The sequence below is a fragment of the Apteryx rowi genome, unplaced genomic scaffold (assembly GCF_003343035.1).
Source record: "Apteryx rowi isolate R43461 unplaced genomic scaffold, aptRow1 scaffold_984, whole genome shotgun sequence".
NCBI lineage: Eukaryota > Metazoa > Chordata > Aves > Apterygiformes > Apterygidae > Apteryx > Apteryx rowi.
The window spans coordinates 193,121-208,916 of record NW_020451298.1 but is presented as its reverse complement, the minus strand read 5'-3'; the positions used below and the strand labels follow the sequence as shown (position 1 = coordinate 208,916).

At 38.9% G+C, this 15,796-nt stretch overlaps 1 long non-coding RNA gene across 1 annotated transcript; it reads right to left on the bottom strand.

Annotated features, from left to right (window-relative positions):
* Positions 1 to 1,678: 1,678 nt before the first annotated feature.
* LOC112960639 lies at positions 1,679 to 11,981 on the bottom strand. Its single transcript, XR_003251808.1, has 3 exons — positions 11,722 to 11,981; positions 10,611 to 10,774; positions 1,679 to 8,042 (listed from the first exon to the last, which is right to left on the bottom strand). It is a non-coding gene; the product is annotated as an uncharacterized LOC112960639 (long non-coding RNA).
* Between the last annotated feature and the right edge of the window lie 3,815 nt (positions 11,982 to 15,796).

Genomic DNA, 15,796 nt, shown 5'->3' with positions numbered 1-15,796 from the left:
GCGGCCCGGCCCGGCCCGGCCCGGCCCGGCCCGGCCCGGCCCGGCCCGGCCCGGCCCGGCAGCTCCTTGCGCTGCCGCGTGGGGAGGCGGCAGGGCCATAACCCTGCAGCCGGGTTCTCGGTGTTGCCGGTGGGCGTGCGAAAAATACTTAGCTGCAGAGGATTTTACTGAGCGTTTAGATCAGGCGTATTCGGTCCAGTACTAGTGCAATTAGTATGGTCTGACTGGTTAACGTCAGAGTCAGATGCACAACAACTAATCCCTAATATTCAGGCTACCAGTGAGTTAAGGAATTATATCGTATGCAGCCAAGGCTCTGTCTTTATAAATCACAGAGCAGTGGATTACAGATCTTTGTATTTTAATATCTTTGGTGTTTTAGCCAGCTGGATGCTGGCTTCTTGCAGATACTTTTTGAATCTGTACACTTCTAAGCTTCATAAAGTTACTTTCTGTTCTTTTATCAGTTTTATGTGATACCAGTATTCATTGCTTTGCCAGTGCTTAAGGTAAGTACTACATATATCGCAGGATATAAACATGGCTTTTACCAAGATCCCATTTGCCAGATCTCCCAATGTGTTCGCTTTGGTTAATACATTTAATCTCCTGCTTCCTAGTAAGCACGAGAGGTGGTGGGTGTACATATCTGTACTTTCCTGTCCTGCACCATTAAGTACTCATCTTCACAAGAAGGTTTAGTGAATTTAGGTCCAAAATGAATGCACACACTTAACATTTCTTGATATACTGTTGGTGGGGAGAGTGATACATAATTGGGGTGAATGGAATTGTTTGTGGGGGTACCTGCAGTGGATGGAGAGAGGGAGGTCCAAACATTAGGTAGACTAGGTCTTCTGCAGACCTTCAGAGACGTATGTATGTTTAAGCATCTAGGAGACTTAAAAGCACGTTACAAAAAAATGCATCAGATTTAGGATTTGCTAGTGTATCAGATGTGGCTGGCCAAAAAGCATGCTTAGTAGGCATTCAGCAAACAACCTGGGGATTAAAAGATCAAGTCATATAACCATATCAGCTTAGTCATTCTTTGCCAAAGGACACAGTGACTAATTCCTTTGCTTTCTAGATACGTTTCCTTTCTGCAACCGTAGGACATGTATGGGGAAATGCTATGGGCTGCTGGCTTTGATTAAGTGCCGCTCAAGGCCTTCCACTATGGCAACAAGCTGTAGCTGCTTTCCAGTATAGTTTATAGAGATGAGTTATCATATGCATACATCACAAGCAACTGGTGCTGTATTTGTGTAAACCCACATTGCAGATAATTAAAAAACAGATTTTTTTAGTTGTGACCCTGCATTTTGACAAAAAGAAGAACTGCCAACCACACTTATTCAAACTGTCTCAAATCTGCAAGTCAGTTTTCAAAGGAATGGCTTGTTTCTCTCTAGGAAGAGAGAAAGGAGAGGAGAAAAGTTGTGTCTGCTAATCACATCACCTCACATTCTCAACTGCAATATAAATTAGTGTCATTCTACTTTGCATAAAGTACAGAGATGAGTTGTTGCTCTCTGAATCAGGGTAGAAAGATTGCACATGCTTTGTAACACCTCCACTCCCTCACATCACACTGTTTCCCATTCCAAGCCATCCAAGTCATGTGTGAAGAAAGGTTAATGCAGGCAAACCTCCAAAAACAGACACAACATACATATATATTTTCAGAATTATTTTATGATAAATTTGCAAGAATCCTAATTGTAAAATACTTGAGAAATACATATTTCCTCCTTTGTAATGAAGCAGAATATCATGTAATTGTAGGTTATTTTATTGGCCATAAATTGCAGGGCTTTGATAGCAGGGGGCTGCAGGGGTGACCTATGTGGGAAGAGGCCATGAGCTGCCCTGAGCTGGTCACAGCCAGGTCCAGCCAGCTCTGAAAACAGTGGGAGCAACCCCTCACATGCCAAAACTTCAACCAGCTTCAGGAGCACACATGGAGCTTTTGCTCAAACGTATTTAAGAAAGAGCTGCAGCCTCTGGTGGGTGGAGGAAGAAACAGAGATGTTGTGTGTAAGGAGACATTGTTGGGGACATGGCTGGAGGCTCACTCTTGGAGGAGGTGCTCCATGCTAGCGGAGGGACTCTGAGGGACTGCAGCCCATGGAGGACCCCCACCAGGGCAGGAACATCCCCAAGGGACTGCAGCCTGTGGAGGGCCCGCACTGGGGCAGGGACAACCCTGAGGGACTGCAGCACGTGGAGGGCCCGCACTGGGGCAGGGACAACCCTGTGGGACTGCAGCACGTGGAGGACCCACACTGGGGCAGGGACCATCCTGAGGGACTGCAGCCCATGGAGGACCCACACTGGGGCAGGGACAACCCTGAGGGACTGCGGCCCATGAAGAGCCTGCACTGGGGCAGGTGAAAATTAGTAAGAAGCAAAGAGCGGTGGATGAAAATACTATCCATTTAAAGAAATTAAGTTAGACTTTTTAAACCATATTCTGTAGAAGTTAAGTACATTTCACTGTTTTACTACCATTTTACTAAACCAAACTGCAACTCTTTCAAAAGCAAAGATACAAGATGTTTCAATATACTTTGAAATAATTGAAATTAATTTTGAAAGACAGAAAACTTCAGTAAAAATGTATGTGGAAATCTACATTTTAGTATTTGTAAGGCAGTTAGTATAGACAACATATTTTCCTTTAGATTCAGCACTTGGTAGCATATGCTAATTGGTTCTGTATGTATGTGACCTGAATGAACAAGATTTTCCTTGTTTTTCATTATCTTTAATGTAAGAAAATCCATATATTATCTTAAAAGAGAAAATATACAAAATTCTACTTTTATTTTTTCCAACCAACTTCTGACTTCTCATGGCATTCTCTTCCTTATGTACCCCCGCAATGTAAATTTGACAGGAGGAGCACCTGACTGCTAGGACAGTAGGTGTTTTAATGTACTTTCCCTAATAGATAATTTAAGAAGAAATCCTTCCTATGAATTACCATGGAGGTATAATGTGTTGGGTTATTGGTTGGTATAACAGCAAGCAAAGTTTTCCTATGTATTACATTAAATTTCTATTACAATTCATTTGTCCAGGGGCAGGGAAGAAAGGCTGGGGGGGGGGGAGGAGGAGGAGGAGAAAGAGAGAGAGAGAATACATGACAAATGTTCATACCAATGAGTGGAAGAGGACATCTGCATCTGCCCTGCCTTTTTCCTCATTTCCCAAAATGCCTTCCCTCTGTTTGCTCTTACAATAGCCATTTTCTGCTGGTGTAATGAACTGGGAACTTTGCTTTCTGTCTTTCTCATTCTTACATCTTCGAAGCTGGCCTACTCCTCACAGTTTTAAGAAGAACTAAGATACTGTGATGGTCCCAGCCCTAACATGAGGTTTAGGCCTGTGAAAGATGACTCCAGTGGCGGAAATGATAAGGGTTTTCATGTTTTGCTGCTTCCTGAGGCTGGAGGGAAAGGAAGTCTCTTGTCTGTTTGCTGTAATCTCCCCCACCCCCAAATATACATTTTTAGCCTATATATATCTATTTTGATTATATTTCTATACAAAGTATCTCTTGTGGATAGTTCTGAAAATTGCTTTTCTGTAGAGCTTTTTATTCTAAAACATGTTATTAAATGTGAAATTTAACAAAAATTATCAAAGCAGCTGATGTCTTTTATGAGGATGCCATAAAAAGAAATTCAGGGATGTTTGAAGGAAAAAAGAGTCTACGAACTAGAAAAGTGGCAGTTGACTTGTCAAGCACATGATTTCTCTATTCAGATAACTAGAATGTGACTTATATCCATTGGTGTGAATCACCATAAATCAGAAAAACCATTCAGCTTTTCCTCTTATAGTGTGGCTAAACGTAAGGAACTGTAAAACCTGTAATATTTTTGTTTAACAGTAGGCAGTGTGCTTAAAACATCAGGGATGAAATATATCAGGAGTACAGAGGCCCTCATTTTTTAAGCGTTATTGTGCCTCTTATAACTTACTAAGTGGAGGAAAAGCCACATAAAATATGACATCAGCCAAGACCATACATCATCTTCGTGACAGTACTGAATTCTAATGAAAGATGTGTGGAGATATAAATCCTACTTTGTAACATTCATTTATGTATTTCTTTCAAAAAACAGTAATAGGAGTTTCTTTTGTATCATTTAGATGATACAGCAAACACCTTGGATCCATATTATAACATATAATATGCATGATCTAATCTTCAGTCTTAAGTCTCTTTATTTGCTATTTAAGATACTTGAACAAACTGTTGTTGGATAGCTGCAGTCCTAATTTCCATCAGTGATTAAGATGGAGATCTGAATACACAGTCTATCATTGCAGCTATTTTATGGCATTCAGATAAAGGTAAACATATTTAAATATTATTTGAAAATTCCAATATTACATATTAATCTTCCAGTACAAACCTGTTGTGTAAATTGCATACGTTATAACCCACTTGGAAAAATGAAGGTTTTTGTTCAGCCAATCAGTTTCTAGTGCATATCTAGTTTCATCTAGACTGATGGCTGCTGATGGCTAGTGTTCCAGACATTATTAATCAGAACTGGATTCATTATAATTCCAATTCTACATTCATTACAGAATGAAGATTTTTATTTTCTGTCTCAAAAAGATGGATATATTAGCATTTGTGATTTCATGCAGAATTTTATAATGTCTGTGTGCTTTTATCTACTACTGTAGGTGCCAGTATGGTCTGAAGCAGGAGGTTATTCAGGACAGTTGACACACCTTCATGAGAAGATGGGCAAGTTCACGGAGGAGAAATCCAATATGGGTTAATATGTACATAGAAACTACATCTGGCTCAGGAAGTCTCTAAGAGGGATGCTGGGAAACTACTACTACTAGTCTGGCCACTGTCAGAAACAGTGTGAGATAAGATGACATTTTGGTCTGACTCAGTGATCAGTATTTGTAGCCTTAGTTTTAAAATCATTGTTTTAAATTCAGAGTATAAAATTATTTATGTTTATAATGATAATTATCTTGACTGTGAAGGTCAACTTTGAAAGTGTGAATGTATAGCTGGTACCTGTAGTCTGACTGTATTTTTACGCAGATAAAATGTTCTTCCCACAGTTTTTGAGATAGGAGTTAACCTAAAACTATCAAAAAAAACCAATATGTAAACCTAGACATGCTTATTAATGAAATGAACTTGACAGATTCCAAGATCACTTCCTAATACAAGGCTCTTGAAATATATATACATACTCTATAAAATTTCTTGTTACACAGTATTCCAAACAAGACATATCCAGCCTCTTGTCAAATCTGAATCTTTCAGTAATGCTTATAATTTTCTCAGAAACCAACTTTTTTCACAAAAAAGCAGAATTAGCTTTAATGTGATTTTTATTAGCTGAAATAACACGATGTCACATATTTGTTACCTAATGTAAACCAGTGATTGCTAGCCTGTTTCATTTTTTGTTTTCCCTTGACATGGTAAGCATTACACTTACAAACACATAATTCTTACTAACTTTTTCTTGCCAATTAGCCTTTACTCAATGCTTTATTTCTTAAACATTAGCACATTTGAGCTATGTGTTCACTTTAAGCTTTCAGCACATTGTGCAAGAATATATATAGTATTCAGCCACTGGATTCCATCATCTTCATTTACATCATCCTCAACATAAAAAATTTTAACTGGAAAATCTTGACAAAATGTTAAAAAGTATAGCTGGAAAATGCTATAGTATACTTTCAGCTGCAAAATTAGAGAAGCATCTTAAGGGGCTGTTCCTCAATGTTTCCATGCATTTAAAGCTGACAATATGAAATACTTCCATCTGAAACACTTCAGCAGATAAAAGTGATTAAAGACTTTTGATGTACACCTCTTAAAATCAAATAATGACATCTGCAGCTTCCTTTACTGTGATATGCATGTGGTATATGTGCTAAACAACTGGCAGGATATACCCATTCCCATTTTTTATTTTTTGTAGATAGAATAATGTCTCTCAAAGACAGTAAAGTTACCAGCTGCAGATGATACATTACTAAAGTTCATGCCATTTTATTTTTGCCTTTTTTTTTTCCAAATATCCGCACTGCTGTTTCATTGCTACCTTGAAGTAGAGAATGGTTTATTTTGCTTTCAATTCTGAAGTAACAAATAACTACTGAAAATGTTTTGATGCTTCCATGCTTTGATGCATCAGTGGCTGAAATAAAGAAAAAGTATGCCCTTTCAACCGGCTCTTCAGTTGTTTTTCAGTTGAGAGGAGAATTAACACATTCTTGGCAATCTACAAAACTCTTGTACCACAGTATACATTTGAAAGAATCTAAGCAGACTGCAGCAAGCTTATGATTTTTATGCTAAAAATACATTAAATTCAGTTTCTACTAGCTTAATTTCATTTTGTATTTTAAGAGCATGGAAGGTTGTGTGAGCTACCTAAAAAAAAAAAAAAAAAAAAAAAAAAAAAAAAAAAAAACACCTTGGAGTTCAAATCAAGTACCATACATTTCCAAATATACCTATCTGTAGGGTACTTAAGGCCTGTTTATTTTCTTTCATATATTAAAGCAATGGATATTCAAAGAATGTTTGCATAGTATTGAATATTTATGTTATTCTAAAGAGGTATGTCTATCAATATCCAACATAAAATCCCAGAAATTATGGGAATTTTTTTTATAATCTCCATGCACTTGGGATGTTTATTGATATGTGTTCAGCCACTTCCGGTATTTATAAAAAGCAATTCAAGCTTATAACCAGAAGGAAGCCCAGTCATGATGCATTACTAACACTTGCACTCCTGCTGTCAACAGCAAAAATTTGTGCTCCTGGGGAGTAATATTAGAAATAAATTAATATAACACAGTCAAGTCTCTACAAACTGGCATAGAATGAATTAGGAAATATTTCAAACAAAAAAAAAAAGTAAAAAGACCTGTTCATTCTTAAGCAGTTGTTCACTCATCTGTCCCTAGCCTTTTCATATATATGTATATATTCGTATATATATATATGTATATATGGTAATTATCACTTTAAACCAATCTTTTGTTAATCAGAAAGCTACTATGCTTATTCTTATGCTTGTACTCTGTTTCTCCATCTCCATAGTTCTTTGTTTCTTAAGCTTTCCTGCAAAACATTTCCTCATTCCTCGGTCCAGAATCATTTGTACCTGCCCTCCTGTTATAGTTCAGTATTCCCCAATTTATGCTAATGGAATTGGTTTGGGGGCAATGCTGTAAATTGGACCACTGAAATTAACAGCAGCATTGAAATGAATATTTTTTTATCTCAGACTGTTTCACTGACCTTGTTTACAGAATGGCCCCCTGACCTTGGCATGAAAAAGGTGCCTAAAAAAAAAAGGGCATGGGCATTGCAGGCACAGGTTCAAGCAGCTTGGTTGCTTAAACAGGTATTGCTGATAAACATGCCATCCAACCATGGCCTGAAGGACCTGTGACCCAAGGGCAGCAATGGTTGGTATGGCACGAAAGAGGACAATAAAATCCTAAACCTAAATCCTAAACCTGCTAATGTGCTGGAAAAAGTGGCATCTTTAGTATTATTTTATTATTACACATCTCCATTTTATTACATTATTAGTCCCTAACATTACTAGGACCTTACATTATTAGGCCCCTAGCCCCCATTATCCTCCGGGCTCAAAAAAATGGATTTTGAGACAATACATTTACACAGTTTTTTTCCAGCATCAAAAAAAACTTCTTTGCTTTAGGTTTATATTCAGTGAGCGTCATCTGCCAGCCTGTATATACCTATAACAAATATAGCTATCCATATAAGAACTATTTGTCTAGACTTTCCATATGTCAAGGAAGTAAGGTAGGACCCTTCTTGGACAGGATTCATGTCATCCAGAGATGTATGTTTGAAAGAAATGAGATAAATCACATTTTAGAAGAGCCTGTTTCTCTTCCGTAGCCTTGATGACTTACTCAGGTGTACACATGTAGAGGACGTCTGTGGCAAGAGGAGAAGCATCCCACCCTGCCTGCGCCAGAGTTCCCTGGAAGAGAGGTGAAGGCTGTTATCAAGTACTGGAGGGAGCACAGGCCAGAACTCGTTTACTGACGTTAATAGTTTGCAATTACCGATGGTTCAATTGTCTTCGCTTATACAGAGAGAAAAAATTCTGATTGTGTTGATTCTGACACTGTATGAAAGTTACTGATATAGAGATTATTAGAAAATCATAATTACCCTTCTGTTCTTCAGTGTCATTAGTCTTTTGACCATCACATATCATTTACATTACGCTTTATGCATACTGAAACACAACCAATCAGATATTGCTTCTGACTGGTCAAGCAGGCAGCAGAGGATAAAATTGTGTTGTTACCTCTCCATCAGAGAAAAGGAGAAAAATTAAAACACAGGAGAATTATTCTTGAAATCCTAACTATGGTCAGTAAAACTGACATAATCTTTGACGGGCAGAAAACATATAAGTAACATATCATGATCGACTTCAGTATGTGGACTTTCCTGAAGGAACAGTTGCTACCATCAAATTCTTGTCATAGGAAAAAAGGAAGCAAACATTTGCAAAGTCCAGAGTTTACACTGCTAGTGTAATGGAAATATTGACTATCTAATCAAAGAACTATTAAATCAGATTTAATAATTACAGAAAAAAAGAAAACAGTACTACTACAGATAAAAAAGATCAATAATAATACAGTTTAAATTGTTATACACACTTCCCAGCATCCACCTCTTTCTCTCCGGTGTTATGTTCACCCTTTCACTGCCTCGCTGGATACAAGGGTGTTGTCTTTAGTTCAGTGGGGGTTATGGTGTATCATCAGTGTCCTGAGCTCTTTGTGGGAGAAGTATTATGTTGATGGTGCGGGTTTCTTCTTCCTCTTTGCTGAGGGGAGCATGATGTTTCTTCCCTTTTTCTAGGGTACACTTGGGGCTATTTCTAAATGTTTTCTATCATATTGTAGAGCCTCCTGTTTCCTAACTGGTCTGCAACTCCATGTGACATTTGGATTTACTATATAGAGTGTCTTACATATGTTAAATATTTGTTCTTTGTACCCTAAAACTGGCTTTTCCTAGCTCCCAGGTCTGCATATTTTTTAGCTGACCATTGGTGACTTGTTTATAACCCCAGGGTCTCCAGTGTCATCTTGTGCCTCCCCTCTACCAAGACTGTATTGCTCTGCACTGCATTATGATTTTAGAGTCATAAATATTTAATTCTAACAGAGTAATAGCTTGTTACTAATGTCTATATAAAATTATTGTTATATCATACAATTACACAAAATTACTCAAAAGTAAATAAATTAGACCATAACCACCTGGTCATTAGAAAAATTGCTATTACAGGTAAACAAGCTAAAATGGAGCTCGAGACATGCCAGGACAAGCTCAGACAAAGCCTGACAAGTCCTGATGCTTTGCAGAGCTGGTATGAAGTCCATGTTCTGCTAATAGCAGTGGCACTACTGTATTGAATGAGCTACATGGGTCCTAAATATTCAGAAATGTGAAAGTAACTCAACCCTAATATTACTTATCATTTTATAGCCTTCAATATATATAATCAAAAATAATTACACTTTTAGCATTCAGTTCTTAAGGGTGACAGGTAAACCCTTATATTCCTTTTAACTGAGGAGTAGAGATTACTCTTTAGTAGCAAAAGACAAATGTAAGAGCAATTGTCATAAATTAGTGGTTATTATATGCTTGATATAAACCAGCTAATGAATATTTTGCTATTACATACAGTACATTCTTTCAAGCACTGTCAAATGTAAGGGGTTAGATTTCCCTGAGTGGAATCAGTATTTCTGTGCTGTCCTTTCTCATTATAGAAGCTTATTTCTGAATCATTTCTCCTGTACATGCATTTTAAAGGTGTGTAATTAACTGGCTGCAAGTTGTTAGGCAGTTCATGAAGTGTGAACTGGCCATTGATTTGTTTTCTTTATTTACAAGTTTCCCATAATATTCTTAGATGACAGCAGGATGTTGATGCTTTTTTACCCTTTGTATTATTCCTTGCTTGTTTCATCAAATTAAAAAGTGATTTTTTGAAGCCATTTGCAATTTCTCAAGTTCCATTAAAAATTATTATCCAGGGGAGCCTTAATCAAAACGTAATAGCTGTTAAAACATGAACAAAAAACAGCACTTCTGCCACTAACTCAAATACCAGGTTAAGTAAGTACCTGCATTTATCTGAACAGAAACTCTGACCGCTCTCAACTTGCTGTTTAAAAATATGATGGTTTTGAAGACCCTGAGGGTTTAAGAACTTTCTGTTGTTCATTGCTCAGTCTTCCCCCCACCTATTCCTTTTCACCCAGAGAGAATAATAATTGTGTAGGGAGAGGGTACCCATCCTTCAGCCAAGAGGTAAGGGGAGAGACATTTTAAGACTTTCTCATCATTTCAGAAATGTGGTGTCATGGTTTTGATTCAGTGATATAATCTACAAAGGCCTTTGTCCATCTATGTGTGTTTCTAGCCAGCATTATTATAGCATTGTTCCTAGCAAGTATTATAGATAGCATGCACCCTAAAAATGTTCCTGTTTTTATGCATATACATTACTTACTTCTACTAGTCCTAGTTCAACTTGTATGTGGTTTAGTAGAGCAACATGGTTTGCAACATTGTGTGCATCCAGATGATTGTCTCCAGGTCTCTCCCACGGGCTTTTTGTCTGTCATAAAATGTATTCTGGTGATATTTCTTCCCAGTCACTGAATCTCACAGGCCCTTTGACACAATTGGAAAAAATGCTTTCAGTCATTCTTAGACCTGTATGGCTGGTTCAGTCCTTCAGAAAGCATTATCATTATTTTTTGTTTAAGGCTGTATCATTTTTACTATCATAATTTCCTAAAATGCTAAATTTATGCTTTGCCCTGAAAAAAAAGACATTCTTTACATTCTTTACATTCAAACCCAAGATCCCCCATATAGCCCTTCATAAGAGACTGTGCCTACTGCCAGCCTTCCGCATACACTCTGCTGTCACTACAGCACCATGGTGTAAGAGACTGATCCTCTAGGACTCAGGCAAGGCAAGGGAGAGGTCTGGAAGCTTCACTAATAGCCAGACAGGAGGAACCAGACACCAGACTCGTTTTGGGAGAGGGTCAGGTCCAATGACTAGTCAGCCTGAACTGTTTTGATCAGCAACATGAGTAACTGTGGCTTGAAAGGGTTGACACCCCCCCCCCCCCTTGCTAGTATGGAGTACAGCTCATGTAAATCATGAAGGACAACAAATCAAACAGCTGGAAAAGTTATGAATCTTGTGTATTTGGGGTGGAAGTAGGGGACAGCCTTGTGCAAGCTGCTGTCGTTCTTTGGTGTAGATGATACTGTGCAGAAAGCATGGGACAAAGCTGAGGTAGCTTGTGTATTTGGTTTGGATTTGGTCATGGCAGGCAGTTGCTGGGTGCATACGGTATGCTTGCAAGGTCTAGCTCCTATGTGTAAGTTGCTAGGATAGTGTTGAAGGCCATATAATATCTATACAATTCTAGTTAGCCCGCTAAGGTTGGTGAAGGTACTAATATAAGATTGGAGACGTAGTATTTTTGACTTCCCTTATGTGGCAAGTGCCTTGGAGCCATTTATGTTAGCCCCTCTAGAAATATATCACAGAAACCCTCCCAGCCTTCACTCAAACTGAAGTGATCAAAAAATAGACTCACCAGTGCTCTGCTTCTGCTCTCTCTGATAGCTTCAGTGTCAAGACCTAGAGCAGATCATCTGGGAAGTCCACGTCCTCTTCCTCCATCAGCCAGGGAATCTGGGGTTGTTGCTGCTCTGGGGAAAGGGCAGCCCCAAGTTTGGTGGAAGAGGCTGGCCAGCAGTGGTGATGTGCTTTGACTAAGAGACAGTCCACAAACATGTGGCCAGGACAGAAGTTTCAGAGCCAACTTCACTGATGATACCCTCTCAAGGCCCAAAGGCCAAATGTCCTCCTTTCCCTCGCTATTGTCTCCTCCCAGGAAATGAAGGCTTTTTATCACCCACCACCACAGGCAGCATGAGCATGACAAATTCATATCACTTTGCCTCATTTCCAAGAACTTCTTAGAAAACCTGATCTGCAAGCAGGAGTGCCTCTACCATCATCACAAATGGATGGCACAGGCATCTTTAATTTCTTTTCCTTTAATGCAGAACAAGTTGCCAGTCTGCCTGTGAACATCCTGGGCCATCCAGGCAGTGATTTCCTTATAAAGATGCCAGATTCAGAGGAAGGCTATAGTGAAATTATGATGCCTCACATATGACACCTACATATGGAGAGGAAGGATTAAGCTTCCTGCCAGGATCAGGTGGAGCCCTAGGCTGCACTCCTTATGGCTCTTGTAACAGCCTGGCATAGGACCACCATGCGGTTAAAAATGAGGACCCTGCACATATTGTTTCTGCCACAGGTTATGAGGAATGATGTCATGTTGGCTAATCCAAGGATGACAAGAGCATATGGCAGCACAAGTCAAGTTGCACAGATATGTGGGAGCTGTATTAGCAGATTCAAGCAGATCCAGGCACAAGGACCCTGAAGTTTGAACCAGCCAACTACGTGGTAAGGAGATGCCCTACAGAGCTGAGTCCTTCCAGGTTTCCAGTCTTGACGCTGAAGCTGGCAATCAGAATGCCCCAGGAGGGGCTCCTAGAGCTCAGCAGTGGCAGCAGATCCGGAGACTTAGCCTCAAGGTTGTGTCAGAGGTGGTGGAGAGGCAGCCATTGTCATAAAAATGTAATAATTTTATTAACTATTTACATTATTTATAGATATAAGTAGTTATATATTATTACATTTTTACAAAATTAATTTTTAAGCTAATTTTACTGAGGAAGCCAAAGCAAAATCTTTCCCTTAATACTATTCTGTCTCTGCAGCTTTTTTTTCCCCCCTTTTTTTGCATTTTGTTTGCTTTTTACAGACAAATTTGCAGGTCATATTGGCCTCAGGATGCTCCTCAAGCAAACACAAAAATGGCCTGTACCAAGAAAAAAAAACAAAACCCCCAAGTGAATGGCCATTGTTTGCCTCATCTTTAGGGCCTTAAAGTGTGTTCATGAAATTTAATATCCTGTCAGTTTTCCATTCTGGTCTATGAAAAGTGACATATTTTTTCCCCTCTGAAAAACACTACCCTTAATTATACTGCATTAAGTAAAATCAGCATGAGAGGTTTTAAATGAGAGAGTGGGAGCTGAAATGGAAGTAGGGGAGCAGGCAGAGAGCTACTGAGACAGAAACACTGAACAGCAGAGGCATGAGGAAATTAAAATGAGGCATGAATGGTATTGAAATGGTGAATAGGAGGTTGGAGGAACTGGTAGGAGACAAGTGGGGGACAATATAATAGAGAGTGTGGGTGAATATGAAAGACAAATGGCAGAAACAAAGAGCCTTTTATAATAGCCAGGAACAATTAAGCTGTGTAATTACAAAATCCTACTGTGGCTAAACTCCTATGCAATTACTGAATGGACACATACCCTGAGTGCAGCACTTTAAAGAGGATGGCAACAGTTTTTCTCGCCTTTGTTTTGAACTCACCCCCACCAACACCTTAGTAAGCAGTGGCATATGTGATATCATTGTTTTATGCAAGTGTGAAACCATTGCCTTCCATATATATTCACAATAGTACAATGCCACTTAATCAAAATGTTCTTGCAAGCAAACACAAGGCTGGAGGGGCAGCTGTAATTAGTTCCTAGTCAGCAATGTGGCACTGGCAATATCAAATCACATTTAAAAGGTTTTCTTTGCTAATGCAACATGGGACTTTATTTTTTTTTTTCCCATTGACTTTAATTTAGAAAACATAATACAATCTTTACTAATATATTTAAAACAAGTACATGACACAGTGTTACATGAGAACAGTGGGTGTCACTGTTAAGAGCAATTGGCATCTACCTTTACCTCCTTATTTAGTATGTATTTTGGGGGCCTTATTACAGGTTGTCAGGTCACCATGTTCTGAGCACATCCTGTTTGCTGAATCAATTTTTACATGTAACTGTACAGCCTGGAGTAAGTTAAAATGTTTTTAAATTAGATCAACACCTTCTGAATCTAAAATTTTCAAAGAGCAGCTACTGCACTCTTTTAGAACTACATTTCTAACCCCCACCCCCACCCCCGCCCTTAGGAAAAACTTTCCAAGTACATGAAGTTAGAGCCACTAAAGGACTAAGGCATTAGATGCAGAATTGAGACAAATCCAGAACTGTGGTCCAACCCTGCTGCTCAGCTGTTGTATAACGCTGTAGATATAGTTCCTTGTTTGACCTGCAAGTTCTCTGTAAAATCCTGCTTCCCTGCAAGCATAAAACTATGGTTGCACGTATCTAAACCCAGACACTAAGCAGAGCAATCTTTAAGTCCCAGCCAAATCTGATATGAATTATCAGAGAGTGTTTTACACACACACCAAAGGATCAGGTTTCTCACAAGATGTAAATAAGCAGTTTTAAAATAGCAGTTCTTAGTATACAAGCACCACATAGAGAACCCTGCTAGGAAGCAGAAGAGCTTGGTCCCTGTTTCCTTTTGGTTTCAGTCTCTGGAGCCCTGGAGTTCCCAGGACTGATCCATACATCCCAGATTGAATGGCCTGTCTGGCCCCGTATGCAAAAGAGGAGACTGACTTCTGCTGCTGTTGCTGGGTTGTAAGAGAAAATGATGACTTACCCATGCAATTTGTACAGCTCCTACTTCATTCACAGTGCTCAGTGCATACTCTAAGATTGCCTGCTAGATCAGCCCCCTAAAGGAATGCAGACACAACTAACATTTTGTTTCCAAACCCCAGTCAGGTTGGCATACAGTTTGGGCACTAAACTACCTAATCCTGTCAAATTCATCCTACAGTACTTTGTAGGAGGCGACTCTGAATTTTTTTATGTCTTAGACTTATACCTCTTATGCTTGTCACCTGTTCTTTGGAAAGAAGTTTTGAGCCCTTACGAGCCATTTTTGCAAAACATGCATTTTGAAAGTTATTCTGAATTTAGATGGGGATGCCAGGGATAATGCTGGTTATATGGCTCGTGTTGTTAATGAGTGGGTTTTGGTCTCTTCTTGCTGTCTGCTCCCTCAGTGTCTTTTTATATGTATTACAGAAAAATTTCTGGAAATAAATTATCTGGACATTCATCTCTCTGACTGTCTTTGTCCACCCAATACACTTTGGTCCATCCATTAGGCATGGACTGAGTACACTGAACAGGTAAACAAACTCCTTTGCACCAACCCTAACCTTGCTAGAGGGCAATAACAGGCAAAGAAGACATGATGGAATTAAGAATTTGGCTCACTTTCCACTTTCTAGCTGCTGGCCACGTCTGCATACTGAACTACATTCTTCTATAAACTCACAAGTAATCCATTCTGCATGCAGTTTCCAAGGGCACATAAATTAGTCAAATCTAATACAGTCAGGTCAAATACTACGCCAAATTTCATTTCCCATCACTTAGCTTAAAAACCACTTAAGACATGATGCAAGATTTTTCTTTCAATGCTGAGAAAGGGTCTCTGTTTTTCATTGCATACTCAACCATTTTTAAATACTTTCCAAAATAATGACTTTTTCAGGCAGATGTTGTAGGTTTAGTCTTTATATTCATACATAGGCCACAGAAGCTAAAGCTTACAAGGAGCTAATCAGGAGCTCAAAATACAATATTTAGGGGTAGAAGTTGGGGAAATCAGTGGAAACTATTCTAAAGCCTTACCTAGGCTTTAATTAC